The sequence below is a fragment of the Manis pentadactyla genome, chromosome 3 (genome assembly GCF_030020395.1).
Source record: "Manis pentadactyla isolate mManPen7 chromosome 3, mManPen7.hap1, whole genome shotgun sequence".
NCBI classification, from domain to species: Eukaryota; Metazoa; Chordata; class Mammalia; order Pholidota; family Manidae; genus Manis; species Manis pentadactyla.
Genome location: NC_080021.1, coordinates 47,253,900 through 47,267,500, shown reverse-complemented (window position 1 = coordinate 47,267,500; position 13,601 = coordinate 47,253,900). Strand labels below are relative to the sequence as shown.

Here is a 13,601-nt window from a genome sequence, read left to right as displayed (position 1 = left end):
CATACGATACAAATTCATACTACATGATTATTATTTTTGTTTAAATAGTTGTCTTTTAATGAAATTTGAGCAATAAAATAAGTTACATATTTATCCACATGGTTAAAATTTCCAGGACTTTTCATTACATTATATAGATCCATATTTTCTCTGGTATCATTTCACTCCTGCCTGAGAGCTCACCTTTAACATTTTTTATAGTGTTGGTCTGTTAGTAACAAACACTTTCAGATCTTATAGGTCTGAAAAAAGTCTTCATTATCACTTTCATTTTTGAAGAAACACTTTCAGTGCATGTATAAGTCTAGGTTTCTTTTCCCTCTAATTACTTTAAAGATGTTGCTTCTGTCTTTTGCTTGCATTGTTTCCAAGAACAAAAAAAAAATCTGTCATGCTTATCTCTTTCCCCTCTGTAGGTGATGTGTCTTTTTATTCTGGCCACTTTTCAAATTGTCCCTTCATTGCTGGTTTTGAGCAACTTGTGCTTTCCTGTAGTTTTCTCCATGTTTTCTACGCTTGGGGTTCATTGAGCTTCTTAAAACTGTATATTTAGGGTATTTTTCAAATTTGGACATTTGTTGGCTATTATTTCTTTGTGTGTGTTTCATCCCTTACCTACACACTCCCTCAGGGATTCTAATCACATGTGTTTTAGACTGTGTCAAGTTGTCCCAGAGCTCTCATTTTTTCCCTCAGTTTGTTTAATTTGGATAGTTTCTATTGCTGTGTTCAAGTTTACTAATTTTCTTCTATGATGCCTAATCTATCATTAATCTCATCCAGTTAATTTTTTACTGAATATGGTTTGATATGGTGATTTTGTATTGTTGTGCCCCATTTCCTTGAGTCCCCAGTGTGGAGCCGCAGTCACCAGCCTCAGTCACAAGATGTAAGAGCAAAATAGGTCTTTATTGCTCGTTCGAACTAGGGTCCCAGCAGCCCGTCAAAACACAGGACTCAGTCTGAGACCCTGAACAAAGTTCCCTTTTTGCTTTTATACTTTTGGAACAGTTAGGGGCTTTCCAAGGGGGGGGTGGTCTATTGTGACCTTAGCTGATAGGCTGAGGAGGGTTGCTGGGCAAGTTTTCCATAGGAATGGGCGTGGCTTGAGCGGGAGACTCAAAATGGGGGACACAAAACAAAATGGAAGGACATCGTTATTCAAAATGGAAGACACAAAATGGAGGCAGGGGTCATGTAGGGGACACAGCTATTCAAGATGGTGGACACAAAATGGAGGCAGGGTCCCACATTCTCCCCTTTTCTTTTGTGCCTGAGTGAGCATTCTTGTCCCACTATGGGTCTGCATTCAGTTGGTGACATTGGTGGCGATGCAGCTTCAGCTTAAGGGGGTTCTGTGGGTGCGCTTTCACTGTCCACTGTTCCCCAGCAGGTGCGGGTGTCTTCTCTGGGTTGGCTCGCCGGATGTGCGAGTAATGGATCCACGGTCCAATGCCGTCTACCTTAAGGGAATGCAATTTCCAATCTAACCCCATTTATTTGTACAGACTCATCGTTGGACTCTGTACATGCACATGTATGCATCACAAAGAAGGCTTCATGCACAGCCTTGAATTCTTCTGGAGTCCAAGGAATGCAGGTCTTCTAGAGACATTTTTAAATACTCTCCGACTTCTGGGCATGGGGTAACCTGAGGAATATTGAAGCCATTCTGACCACCATCCCTATCAGTCATGCTGTCAAAGAAGAGCCAGGCAGAGTCATCTTTCCCATACTTCACAAAAGCAACATAGTGGCTTGTTTCTATGCACAGAATAGCAAATAATTCCATTTTCTGACAGGGGATGCAGCCATGTCTCCAGTCCCAGTCAGGTAAACCTTTGGGAAGGGACATGGGGTTATATTTATGATTCAGTCACTTGGGATGAAGGTGGACTTGAGTGTTGCAGTTTTTACAAAACTGTTTTATTTTTCCAGCTGAGATGTCAGGATCATCATAGCATTCTCTACACTCATACATTGCAAGCCCGCCACATATCCGGCACTGCCTTGAGGTGTCTTCAAGTAAATCTGTGATATTTAATTCCAGAGAAGGAAAAATCTTTTTAAATAGTTTAAAGTCTTTCCCAAATCGAGGCATCTGAATACTCAAACATGATGGTGCCTCTGCAAATTTCAGGTTACTGTTGATAAAAGACCATTCTAACAATTGCTGAATTGTAGGAACACCAACTTTCTCATTTTTTTCTATAAAAATCTGATAGAAGTAACAATCTTGTACCTTTTGACCTGCTGATCTTATTTTTAACAATGGTTCTACCTTAAAATATGATGAAATAGGATATTCAAGAATTCTTGAGGATCTTTTTCTTCAGAGGTAAATCCTGATGCAGACTCAACTTCTTCAAGTATTTTCCTCAGTTTCATAATCTTTATTGCACACACATATCCATATATTCTCAGAGGATTAACAATTTCTGTCCTCAGCAGCTCTTGAGTTTCACTATAATATTCTACATCATTCTTTTCTTTAGGTCTAAGTAACACAGTGTCCAGAACAGAACTAAAAGCAAACAAGCAGAATAAGGTTGAGTCTAAGTAACAAGAATTGTAATGACCCTGGATACCTTTCTTCTTTCCAGTCATTATCTCTAAACCTTCTTTTTCCATTTTTGGTGGAGTATTTTATTCTACCACTTCACTTAAGTAGCCTCCAAATGCTAGAGAGTTACAGAGTTCAATCTGATTGGAAACTGGCTGCAGTGATGCGAACCTAGAGTCGGGCCTGTAGCTCTTCAGTTTAACAAACAGTGCCTTCTTCAGGGCACAGGTGAAATACCGAGTGCCCCTGAAGGTTCCGTCTATACAGCCCGCACATTCATCTTCCAGTTCCAGTCCAGCTAGTACTTCATTAAGTCCCGGTGGCCTGGTCTGGTGTCTACCCCTGGTGCCAAAAGCTGGCACCCCTGGTAGCCGTCCCGGGTGGGGCAGGCCCGATTGGGCTCAGGGTCCTCTGGAGGCAGACTGCCAGCCCGTGGATATGAGGGAGGGAGAGGCGGTAATGCTGGTGCAGTGGGTTGGACTGCTTCGGCCTCCAAATCAAGAGCACTAGGATAGGGGGCTGACTCTGAGAGGACCTTGGAGCTTCTTGTTGTCCGAGGTGTTTGCTATCATGGCTTGGACTGCTGGGGGTGGTGGCCCTGGGGGATAGGTGCCGTGGGAGCGGGTGGAAAGAGAAAAGGTTTTAGCTAGCGAGGGGGGTTCTTAACAAGGTACTGCCAGGTGAGTATGTAGGGGGCCTGTTTGGGGTGGCCTCCCGGCCCTGGGTCCATGACTCTATCTCAAACCACCTGAATCACAGAGAGGGCAAAAGATCCCTCTCGGGGCCATCCCACACTGAAGGTGGGCCATTCTGCAGAACAAAAGGTAATGAGTTTGCTCTTCCGGACTTCCAAACTAAGATTATGAACCTCGGTTCTGAAAGCAGAAAAATGGTCAGTCATGAGGGTCAGTGGTGAAGATTGCCCTTGCCCCATAGTTGGATGATAGCTGTGAAAGTAAGAGTGATAGAGGGAAAAAGTCAGAACTGGCCAGACAACAATGACAACACAAAACAGGACAATATGACTAACAAAAGTAAATAATGACAACACAAATCAGGACAATAAGTCTAACGAAACCAACCGAAAAACAAATTCTCCCAGAAGTCTGACAGAAATATCTTTCAGTTAGTCTTCTCTCTAGAGAAGACTGACCCAAGAGACCCAGGACTGTTCACTACAGTCCTGAGCCTGCAACAGCCTCCCAGCACATCCGCCGGCCCTGGTCTTAGTTGCCCTGAACCAGACGGAGGCAGGTCCTGCAGAAGGACTTCTGCCTCCTGGGTCAACTGCCTCCTGGCGTGCTCGCTGGCCCCGGCCTTACGTTGCCCTTTACTAGACGGAGGCAGGTCCTACAGAAGGACTTCTGCCTCCTCTATTCCAGCCAGCCTGTGGCTGGTGTGACTAGTCACTTTCCAGATTCAATAAAGACCTTACCCAGTGGCTGGGGCTGCTGCTCCTCACAGGGATCCTGGACGAGCCTCCAAATGTTGTGCCCCATTTCCTTGAGTCCCCCATGTGGAGCCGCAGTCACCAGCCCAGGTCGCGAGATGTAAGAGCAAAATAGGTCTTTTTGCTAGTTCGAACTAGGGTCCCAGCAGTCCGTTAAAACACAGGACTCAGTCTGAGACCCTGAACAAAGTTCCCTTTTTGCTTTTATACTTTTGGAACCGTTAAGGGCTTTCCAAGGGTGGGGTGGTCTATTGTGACCTTAGCTGATTGGCTGAGGAGGGTTGCTGGGCAAGGTTTCCACAGGAATGGGCGTGGTTGAGTGGGACACAGAACAAAATGGAGGGACATAGTTATTCAAAATGGAAGACACAAAATGGAGGCAGGGGTCATGTGGGGTCACAGCTATTGAAGATGGCGGACACAAAAATGGAGGCAGGGGTCATGTAGGGGACACAGCTATTGAAGATGGCAGACACAAAATGGAGGCAGGGTCCCACAGTATATATATTTTAATCCATGTCTTTATTTACCCTATTAAATCTTTCCTCCAGCTTGCTGGACATATAGAATATAGCTATAATAACTATTTCAAGGTTCTTATTTGCTAGTTCTATTATTTGTGTTAGGTCTGGGTTGTTTTCAAGTGATTGATTTTTCTCCTTATTATGGTTTGTGTTTTCCTGCTTCTTTGCAAGACCATAATTTTTTATTGGATGCCAGAGATCATGAATTTTGCCTTGTTGAAAGCTGAGTATTTTTTGTTTTTCTACAAGTATTTTGAGTTTGGTTTCTGGTATGCAGTTAAGTTACTTAGAAACATTTTCATCCTAGCTTTAAAGATTTGTTGAGTAACATCAGAGAAGTGTTTAGTCTAGGGCTAATTATTTCCCATTGATAAAGCACAACCCATCTGAGTACACTACACAGTATCCTATGAATTATTAGTTTTTCCAGTCTACCTGTTAGAGCTTCCTGTACTTATTCTTCTAATCACTTTGTTTGATTCTTCTCCCATTCTTGGTTAGTTTCTTCACATACACATGCTGATCGGTACTCTGCTGCATACTCGAGGGGAACCCTATGTAGATTTCAAGAGTTCTCTTATGTAGCTTCTTCTCACCTGTATTTTACCCTAAGTACCATAGCCACTTCGGTCTCATAAAGTCTCAGTTTTATCTCTTTAAACCAATTAAGGAAGTCTATTAGGTTCGATTTGGGCTCTTTCTCTCTGCACACAGCTGGAAAACTCTCTTAAGACCGTAAGCTGGATAATCATAGGGTCTCTTTGTTTCCTGTGTCTCAGGGTTCATTGTTTCATTCATTGTTTCAGTAAGGGAATCCCAGTCCCTTACTCCATCTGTGTCAAAGTGGTTATATAAGTATACATTTTAAAAGTGTAATAACATTAACTCTTCAAAGTATGAAATGCATACATGACCCTAGAGAGATGAGTCAACTGAAATGACTAAATTATATTGATGTCACAGAAACTGCCTTACTATGATGATTAGAATTAGTGCTTGTTCAACTCAGGTGTAACAACATTTATATGTTGTCTTGTCTAGAGGGATGATTTTCCTGAATTTGATATTTACTGTAGATATAAAAATAGTGAATTATAAAATTTTGCTCTTCTTAACATTTTCAAGGGAAGTCAGATCTTTGACAGATTATCTGAAAACTGAATCCTCCAGATAGAAGAGAATTTCTGTAGGGACCACATAGATCCAAGCTCATAAGCCCATTCATTAGATACTCAACCACTCATGCTCATTACAACAGTGATAAAATTCTGCAGCTGTATCCAGTGGATAAGTGAAGAAGTTACAAAAATAAACCTGTCATCTTGCAAACGCATGCAGAAATAACATAATTTGTGCACCCTTTCTGTTGTTTATGGACATTTGGTTATTTTTCAGGTTTTGGTTCTTATGAAAAATTGGTGAACATTTCTATATATATTTCCTGGTATACATGGATACACATCTCTTTAGAGTACATATTTAGGAGTAGAATTCCTGAGTCATGTGATACCTGCACCTTAGATTTACTTATTATGCCAAAAGTGCTTGTACCAATTTACACTGTATCAGCAGTGAATAAGGATCACTTCTGGATCACACTATCCCTACACTTAATGATTTTTCTACTTTAAGATTTTTTCAAAGAAGCTAGAGAAAATGATAGATGATAAAGATTATACTCATTATATCCATTCATTTTTTTCATCACATCTATTCTAGTCTTACCTTTTGAGATCCCTGGATACAAAGATGAAGATAATGACTCCTATCTACCCTAGAGGAATCATAGGCTAAGGGATACAAATTTAGTGTAAAATATAAAAGATGAGATTCAATTTTGTGCTTAAATAGAGGGTCAAAATAGGATCAACCTATTGAAATCATACCACATCACAATAAATAAGATAATTATCCAGGACATTCAGTTGGGTGATGGTGACTCTTTAGTTAGCCCAAGTTTTATAGTTTATGGTTAGACAGAATAAATGTACCTGGAGTGTGTGCATGTGTGTGTGTCTATAAGGTTAAGGAGAGAGAGAACTTTTTTTTAAGGACAGAGAGGGAAGTCAATGTCCAACTTGCTGAAAGTTCCCTTCAGAGGATCATGTCTAGAATTTATGACTAGGAACAGAAAACTTCTATGGTGAAAGGGCAGATAGTATAAAGTCTAGGCTTCATGGGCCATAAGTTTCTGTCTCAACTACTCAACTCTGCCCTTATAGTGTAAAAGTAGCCAGAAAATATGTAAACAAATGAGTGTGACTGTTCTCCAATCAAACTCTATTTGCAAGAACAAGCTGTAGACCTGATTTGGTCCTGTACTGATTTGGACTATAGTTTGTGGACCCCTGAAAACTTACCAGAGAGTCAAATGGTTCCTGGATAATCTATTAGTGTAAGTTAGCATCAGCTGTTTTTTATTCATTAGTGTAAATGTAGACTTCACAGGTAGGTTATGATAAAAAAGGTAGAGAGGAAGGAGAAAACAATGAAGACACCTGAAGGCAGAGGAAAATACCTCCAGCATGACTTTACCTAGAGCCTGTGAAGACGCATGATTCAGTGGGATTTGGCATTTCCATAGGCAATTATAAACTACGTGTGACAGCAATGTACATTTCAGGGAATGAAAGGACTTTCTGGGAACAAGAGCAGTATGATTTCTTTTACTAGTCAAAGAAGATGGTCGTAAGTTTAATAAGCCCCATAGGTCAAAAGTGTTCACTAAATGCTACCCCTAAAGAAATAAGTATGTAGGGTTTTTTTCACATTTACCAGATGAGAATTTCTTAAGCCTTTCACCTTAGAAAATATAACATATTATGCCAGACGATTAAATATGAATACTGCTTAAAGTTAGTACTTCAGAGAAGTAAATTCTCTCTCAGTTTACTGAAACATAGTCTATCTAATATACCGTCTGTGGTCCAGTGAGACTGTAGATTCTTCTCTCATCTGTAATAATCCTACTGAATGATAAGCAAAATAGAAAATCTATTTCATAATATCTAAAATAATAAGCACTAAAGTTAACTGAAAACCTATTACGTGTCTGTGAAGCCTTAGTCATAACAGCTCTATCAGGTAGAAAATATAGTTAACACCTTCTTTTATAGATTAAATAAGAAAACAATGGTGATACAGACAAGTTCAGGAAGTTATGTAACTTCCCCAAGGGCACACAGCTACTAAGTACTGGGGCTGGGATTCAGACCAAAACATTCTTTCATCTTCTTTCAGAGTCTCTCTCTTTAATCAGTATGTTGTTATGCCTCTTATCCTAAGGAGACTATACCATTTATACCCTTTTTCTCAAATAGTATATATTCAGGACCAAACTGTATATAGTAATCAAAATTAGTCACTCAGTAACTTTACCTTTTAAAAGACCAATACACAACAGAGGTTTGATGCTTTACAGAAATACAGAAGAAAACTTCCTGCAATGTTTCCTTAATTTTTAGTAAACATATGTTGACAAAGAAAAGACACTTTCCTCTTGTCTAAAACAACTTTGCTATGTACTGAATGCTTGTGTGCCCCCCAAATTCACATGTTGAAATCCTAAACTCCAATGTGATAATCAGAGGTGAGGTTTGGGGAAGTGACTAGGTCATGAGGATGGAGACCTCATGAAAGGGATTCATGCCCTTATCAAGGAGAGCTTTTTTGCATCTTCTGCCATTTGAGGGCACAAGGAAAAGATGGCTGTCTAGGAGCCAGGAAGCAAGTTCTCAGCAGACACTGAATCTGCTGGCACCATGAACTTGGACTTCCTACACTCCAGAACTATGAGAAATAAATGTTTATGCCATCCAGTCTATGGTATTTTTGTTATACCAGCCTGAACACACTAAAACAAACTTACTTGTAGATTTTTCCAGTTCCAAACTGTCCTCATCCTCCTCGTAAGTTGGCCATTCCCTGCTCAAATTCTCCTAAGTACCTTGTTTCTCCTGTTAATATGGCACTGATGAATTGGATGGCAGCCATTTGCTTTTATTTTTGTCTTTTTCTCTGGACTATGGACTCCTCAGGGACAGGAAGCATGTCACACTAGCCTTCAAGTCTCAGAATCTTCAGTGTCTCCTATGGAAGACACACAGATGTTTGATGAGTGGCTGAATGAACACATGAATCAATCAACAAGTTCCAATCAATGGTTCCAAGATTGTTACCACCCAAAGAAGAGATAAGACAATATCCAGCAATTCTTAAAACAAAGCAAAATCTTTTTAAAAGATGCTTTCTTAATTGAACACATCTGTTTCATTTATTGCAAAAGTGTGTAAGCACTATTGGAGAGGGCAGCTGTCTAATCAACAGCAGATTCTATGACTTAGAAGAAGCCATACTAACACATGCAGGTTGTCCTGAGTGCCATATACTGCTGCTTTGTCATTTCAAAGAAAGCCTCCACAGGGACACAGCTATAGCCCACATACTCACTCTCAAGTTTTGATAATACTGTTAAGAAATCTGTTATAAGAAACGTTTGAGAACACTTAGGGGAATTACCAAATAATTTCACGATAGTTCTGCTTAAATATCTTAAGTGCTAGGCTGCATAAGACCATTGCTTTTTCATTTTGTTTTTTGTTTTGTATGAAACAATATGAATATCACCACTGTTGTCCTTCCAAATAAGATGTTGAAAGAAATTGGATGTTCAAAGCTTTCATCTTGCTGGATTAAATTGTAATAAGTTTAAAATTTTTAAAGTGGTGTTTCAACTTAACACATGGGATAGACTTTTCAAAACACTACATTGGAGGGGAAAATTGCAAAGTAATTATTTATTCTTCTGCTTTGTCTTTCATGACATGAAATCCTTTGCTGAATTATTCTACTTAGAAGGTTCAGAGTTGCTTTTTTGTGATGGCATGCATATTTTTTTTGTTTGTTTTTGTTACAATGCAGGATTATTGCTTTTCAAAGGGTGGTGTCACAAGAGGCATGCTGTAAAAATCTGGAGATGCTGCCAGTAATTAGGCAGCTGGGTGGCCCAGAAATCATCTCCATTACACTGTTGTTTCTCTGCCAGTTTCCCCCTGCCACCCCCCTCACCCTGTTCTCTCTTCTGGGAAAAAAAAAAAAAGGTTTGTTTTTCTTTACATATTTCTTATAGGCAGAATAAATAAACCTTTTTCACTTGCCAGAGTCTTCAGATACAATATCAACTTCCATATTTATGGTTCATGGCCCTTACTTTGATTTACAGTCAATTGTCCAAAACATGTTTAATAAATGAGCAGGGCTGCAGTGTTTAATGTGTTAAGGGGGTTCCACTCACAAATCCATTGTCTTCCCCCGTGTACGTATGCTGTCCACATGGATTAATACTGTGTCTTTTTTATACCTAAACAGTTCTTAAGTATGTGTCACTCTGATAACCAAGATAATACAGGTCCAGCACTTATCATCAATGAGTGTCAGTCTAAGGGACACAGAACAGGTTTTGCTTCTCTCCCTTGGTTTCTTCCCTTTCTCTATCTTTCTTTCGGTCTCAACAGGAGGTTGTGAGAAATGAATGCAAATGTGTGTGAGTGTGTGTGTGTGTGTGTTCTGAATTCTCTTATTTGGGTGTGTGAGGGAATTTGTATGCTATGTGATGGTGCTTAGTAGGTGTTCCATAACTGTTTATTGAACTCAATTGTGGATGTTTGGATTTCTTTTTCAAAATTTTTTTGAGGTTGGCTGTAGGAGGCCGAGGGGTGCTCCCCCAAAAGATATATTAATGTCCTAATCCCCTGTGAGTATTAACCTGTATGACAAGAATGAATACTAACTTTACTGTAAAAGATGTGACTAAGTTAAAGATCTTGAGAAGCAGAGTTTACCCTGGATTATCCCATAGGCCCTAAAAGCAATCACATGTATCTTTACAGGAGAGAGGCAGAGGGGGTTTTGAAACAAACACACAAAGGGGAGGAGGCAATATGAACTCAGAGGCAGAGTTTGCAGTGAAGCAGCCATAAGGAATGCCAGGCAACCACCAGAAACTGGAAGAGGCAAGGAACAAGCTCTTTCTCAGAGGCTCTGGGGAGAGTACGACCCTGCTGACATCTTGATTTCAGACTTCTGGCCTCCAAAACTCTGAGAGAATGTGTTTCTGTTGTGTTAAGCCACCCATTTTTATGGGAGTTTGTTACAGCAGCCACAGGAAACTAATATGCTAGCTAACTTCATGAATCAGGTAGGCAGGGGCCTGGGGCTGCAGAAGAAAAGGCCCGGACATGTGGGGAAGGCCTGGAAAACTCCAAGAGTAAGGCAGAGACTGAGGTTGTTCCATACAGAGGAAGACAGCAAAGCAAGTATGATTCCTGGCAAGCACTGAGAGCTGAGGTGGCCCAGGAACGGGAAGAGGAGTGACAGCGGTGATTCAGATGGCAGAAGAAGCTGCAGTCAGGTGGGCATCAATAAATGTTAGTAAGAGAAAACATTAACTGAGAACTCACAGTTTTCTGGGTTCTGAACTACCACTGACCTATGAGGTAGGTTTCATTTTTCCCATTTTACACACGAGAAAAAATGAAGATTAAATTGTCCAAGATCACACAGATAATAAGTGGGAAAAATAGGATTCCAACTCATTTGACTCCTAGTCTAGGGTTTTCACAACTGTGCTAGAAGCCCCACTCTGCCTTACCACCCCCATCAGGACTGTTGTAATTCTGATTAGCCTTCCTTGTCAAACTTTTGGGATGTAGATTTGGAACCAACCTCTGGGGATGCATCAGTCTTCTAGACAGCACTTCTTACTCAAAAGCACACAGTACTCACACTTCAGTGGAACTATGTGATAAGTTTTGGAAAGCATACTAAACATAAAGCATTTTGTATTTAATTTTTTTTTAACTGAAAACTTCACACAGTTGGTCTGAAACATAAATTCTTTGAGACTGAAGAAGGAAGAGTTTATTTATTTTTAATTTTCTAAAAAAAGGTGTTAATGTGAACAATAATGGAACATGTATAAATTCTGGGGTAAGAACATGTCAATACATCCTTCAAATAGAATTATTTAATGGGTTGTTCAAAAAAATTTTTTAAAACTTCATGTAATTCTTCATTTGGCTTACCTGCACTGCATCCTCATTAGTTTTAAATTATCACATAACGTTAGAAAAAAAAAAAAGGCACCCTTAGAAAGTACATGAGCTGTGCATGCTTCAGAAGTGGAGATACTATCGACCCAACAGCAGTAAGACATGTTCTCTGAATGCTTTTTGTTTTATTATGGACAATTTTTTCTGCTAAATGTGCATTCTCTCTCATGCTTCCTTTACAATCAGTGGCACATACCAGAGGCCAACGTTGGTTTGCGAGGCCATTAGAAGCACAGAGCTTGAACAAAGCAGAGTTGCACTCACTCCTGAGATCAAATCGATGACCTTAACCTCATTAGCACATTTCCATCCCATGGATAAAGCTACAGTGAACTCCTCCCTCTGGGAGGAATTGTCAAAGCTGACTCTTCTATGAAGGCCTCAAAATCCTTTCTAAAGAACAAAATATGTACAAGTAATGATCCAGTCCTTATACTCTGACTTTTAGATCTACACTTCAGTCACGGCTGATCCAGGTTAGGGAAGGATGGTGATAACCTCATTTTTACATTTGGGTGTATTATGGATATCAGATTTTTAGGAGCATGAATAGCTCAACTTTGTAATGCTTTCTTGGAAAGAGGTAAAACATCATGTAGCTAGGAAATCATGTGTAATAACAGGGACCAGAATTGTTCATTTATATACCAGAAGATGTATCTGTAATAATTGTGATTACAAGTTCTATCTCATGGTGTATAAATGGTGAAAATCATAGTTAGTCCATACAAAGAATTTTGAAAATATATCATACACATAAACACTTTGGCACTAAATGAGTTCCATCCAAAGGTAAATCATAGAGTTGATTGAATTAACATGACTTAATAGGACTAGCACAGAGAGCTTGAAAATATTCCCATTTGTTCTGAAAACATGACATTCTCAAATATAACAACAGCTTTTCCAAATGTATTGTCTATCCCTTTGTCTTTGTGCCAGAATCCAATAATTTTAAGTGCTAATTGGCAGTTCTGCAAAGATTCCACAGTGCCTCCACACTAATTACATCACCTGCAGAATTCTCAGTCAGACTCCACTTCCAACCTGTACAGTCAGGAAGTCAGACAGGAAAATGTATGCTCAAAGTTCTCAACAAAGCGAAAATTACTTTACAGTCTGCTATAAACACGGGCAGATAGATGAAAGTTATTTCATTTCATTCATTAGGGATGGTCTAACTTGGCTAATCTACACTGTGCTTAAATTATATAGCTGCTTTTCCTAATTTTTGGATAAGTGCTATATTTATGGTCCACATGCTGAATATTTGAAATAGTTTGAACCGATATATGTGGCACTTGGCTTGTTTATAGTTGAGATGATTAAATTGGCCCTCTCCACATTTTACATAGCTCTTTCTCACATAAGCTATTTTAATCAATGTAAAAGTTCCTTAGGCTTAAGGAATTATGTGTGTGGCAGCTGGTTGCTGACTCCAAGCAGTTGATCAAAAAATTAATTTCAAACTACAGGAGCCCCTCAAAAGACTGAGAAGTTGATGTGTTATAAAACCATGGAATAGATGGGAAAGAAAGGGTTAAAGCCATTACATACTTCATTTTGTGGTCCTGATAGTTATAACAATGACCTACGCAAAGTTAATTTCCTTTTGCCTTGGATTTCTCATCTGTCAAATGGGACTAACATTTGCATCAACCATATGAAAACTGCCAATTTCATAAGTCAAAAATGGTCAAATTTCAGCAATTTCATATGGTTCATTCTAATAATAACAGTCATATCATAAAATTATCAGGATTAAATACATATGGATGAAGCACTCAACAGAATAACTATAAAATATTATGTATATGCACAAAAAATGTTAATAATTTCTAAAATATTATTGTTACTATTTTTAATTACAGATTAATGAAAATTAACCAGTAAGTTTCATTTCAAATACTACCTATATCCCATCTCATTTTTTGCTGGTCAGAACAGGTGAGAAA

At 39.3% G+C, this 13,601-nt stretch overlaps 1 pseudogene; it reads right to left on the bottom strand.

The window, feature by feature from the left end:
* Positions 1 to 1,496: 1,496 nt before the first annotated feature.
* Positions 1,497 to 4,062, bottom strand: LOC118935888 (ubiquitin carboxyl-terminal hydrolase CYLD-like; annotated as a pseudogene).
* Positions 4,063 to 13,601: the final 9,539 nt, after the last annotated feature.